The sequence below is a fragment of the Quercus suber genome, unplaced genomic scaffold (assembly GCF_002906115.3).
Source record: "Quercus suber isolate HL8 unplaced genomic scaffold, Cork oak 2.0 scaffold_43, whole genome shotgun sequence".
Taxonomy (NCBI): Eukaryota; Viridiplantae; Streptophyta; class Magnoliopsida; order Fagales; family Fagaceae; genus Quercus; species Quercus suber.
Genome location: NW_027069508.1, coordinates 278,069 through 281,273, shown reverse-complemented (window position 1 = coordinate 281,273; position 3,205 = coordinate 278,069).

Below are 3,205 nucleotides of genomic sequence, written 5' to 3'. Positions count from 1 at the left end.
TTATGCTCTTTCATAAAATTAGAATACCACAATTATTCATTTATTTAAAAACACTAAAAAAAGAAAGGGAAAAGGGAAAAAGAAGAAGAAGAAGGAATCTATGGTCTATAAGAAATCTTATGATATTTATTCAATTCTTCATATCTTTTATAACAATCAAGAAAATAAGAAACAACATCAACACAAAGATACTTTGAAAAAGTGGACTTCTTTTTCTTTACATAAAATCACTCAATCAAATTTAAAAATTATGTGTACTTTGTTTTTTTGAAGAAGTATATTGTTCTTCTTCTGTAAAAGGGTTTGCATAATTCAAATGCCAAACAAAGCATGAATGCTCAAATTTGTGTGAAAACACAAGAGCTATTTAGACCCCCAAATTAAAACTTATGCTCGGTTGATTTACTCTAACTTAAACTAAGTGCGAATAAGTAAATGCGAGTGAATAAACAATAAAACTACTTTAAGCCATATTCATCAAATCACAGTAGTAAAATGAAAGCTAAAAGAGTAGGGAAGAAGAATGCAAACACAAGATAACAGTGATGTGTTATCGAAAAGGAAACCAAAGTACCTCGGCAAAAAACCTCTCCGCCGCCCTAAGCGGTAAATCAATCCACTAGAAGAATAAGTTGAAGTACACAAATAACAAAAGACCCTCCAAGCCTAGTCTACCCCAGTGTACTCGAGCCTCCAAACTCCTGCTACAACTGACTTCGCCAAACCTTGTCTTCTCTTAGCTCTTCAGATCACGTAATTCAGCCCAATTACATCCATCAAACAAATGGCTTCTTCCAATGCTTCTCAATAGCACCAAAACCTCACTTTACACTTAGAATGGGTGTGATAAGTGTTTGGGTTATCAACCTCTTAAGATTTGGCAATGAAAAGGTAGGAGTTGAGGAAAACCACAATGGATTGTGTAGAGAATTATAGGTATGACAATCTCTAACTCTCAAATGTTTTGTGGCTAGAGTTTTCTCTCTGAAAGCACTCCTCAACATATCTGGGTAATGATTGTATATATAGTGTGGGTGAGGATGTAGTGGAGCAGATATGAAAAAATAGCAAAAAAAAATGTTTCGCGGATATCTCTTAAGAAGGCCTTACCCACGAGACACTCGCGAAAACCAGCTATCACTGTCTGTCATAACTGTTCACATTCCAGTCATATGTTGAGCACATGCTTCACTTCACGGGAATGATACTCGCAAGCTACCCGCAAAAAATTCTTTGGTCTTCAATTTGTCTTGAGTCTTCACATTCTCTCTCACACACATAACCCTTACAAAAATCCCACACAAAATACATGGTACATGTTAGGACAAATATGTGTTTCACTTGTTAAGGAACATATGTCACTAATTTTATGTAGTTGACTAATCCTTTGACAAAACGCACTTTACTTGTATTTAAGTAGATTTAGGATGTGTTTAATACTTGAAGAAACATGTTGTTCAAGTCTAGTATTAAAGCCATGAGATTGGACCAAGAAACAAGTGAAGAAAAGTTGTTCATTAAAGCTGGATAGATAGCTTGACACCTGCGGACAGATAACTCGACACCTGCTCGACACCTCTCAACAACTAGGCTATCTATCGAGCTCTTCAGTTGATTGTTATCGCAATCTCGACACCTTCTCGACAGCTGGTGGATCGATCAAGAAAGCTTCTGTCCACTAGAAACCTGCTCGACACCTCCTCGATAGCTATATCTGTCGAAGTTTAAAGCTCGACACCTACTATCTATCCAGGTTACGGAAATCAGAATTTTCAAATATGATTTTTGGGCCGGGCTTTTGTATTTGTGTAGGGTTTCTTTTCTCACAACTCTAAACCTATATAAGGCTTATTTTAGAAGCCGTCACATGATAGAATACAAGGAGAACATATGCAAAAGGTGATTGATACCTTATTCTCTCTAAAAGAAGCTACTACATCTTTGCGCCTTTGAGTTTTGTAACCAAGTGCTTCTTGATCTTCATTGTTGATGAAGTGAAGAACTTTGCAGCCAACAATCTTCTTCTAGCTGGTGATTGAAGTCACGTACTGGGATCCGTGCAATTAGTTAGTCACATATTGTGATTCGTGCATCATCAAAGAGTGGTGTTTGTATATTGAAGAGTTCAGAGATTTTGAAGCGGTAAAAGGTTCTGTTGTGAGTTCATCTACGAGGATTGTAGAGTCTAGAGACAAAGGTTTTGTACTAGATCTAAAACTTCTCTTTACTATAGTGGATTGCTTTTAGGAAAGGTTTCCCCCCTAGGTTTTTTACTGTAAAACTAGTTTGTTTCATTGGTTTTCCTAGGTCATCGTATCATATCTTATTTATTTTTCCGCTGCATGATTTTGACATGATATTGATGTTTGTTTGTTTTAACAAGTTTTATTCATAATAAATCTAATTAATAACTTGAGTTTAAAACTTATTAATTTTATCAACCGGGGTCTAAATTCCAACAGTACATAAGATTGAACATAATTACAATCAAATTTGGCACGGAATTAAAGCTAACACAAATAGTTGTAAATCACAACTTTATAAAGCATAAAGAGATTCAATGTCCTTACCTATAATAATAATTAATAAAGTATATTGTTTTTAAAGGATTGAGAATGACACTTCTCTTTCTTTATGTAGAATCAACTCAATCAAATTTAAAAATTATATGTATACTTTGTTTGTTTGAAGAAGTATATTGTTCTTTTTTTGTAAAGGGGTTTGCATAATTCAAATGCCAAGCAAAGCATAAAGAGATTCAACATCCTTATCTGTAATAATAATTTTTTTTTAAAGTATATTATTTTTAAAGGATTGAGAAGAAGGGCAATTAGGTCTTTTCACGTTGTGCTATAATTTTTATCCAAGTTAACAGCAAACTTGATGTCGGGGTGCAAAGCGTAACAAGGATCATAGTTTTGAGTGCAAAACGTACATTTGAAAAGTTTTGAGTGCAAAGTGTAATAAAAATATACAGTTTAGGATGGTAAAGTGTAATTTTCCCTTTTAAAAAATTGTTTAATGTCCATTGAATTGGCATACACAACCTAAGAATCAATTGAAGTTAAGTGCGTGTAACTACTCAATCAATTTTTTTTATTATTATAGTTTGCTTGTTTGAAGAAATTTATAGTTCTTTTTCTTTTGGTAAGAGGGTTTGCAATAATGTCTAATGGCAAGGCATAGAGCATAAAGATTTTTAATG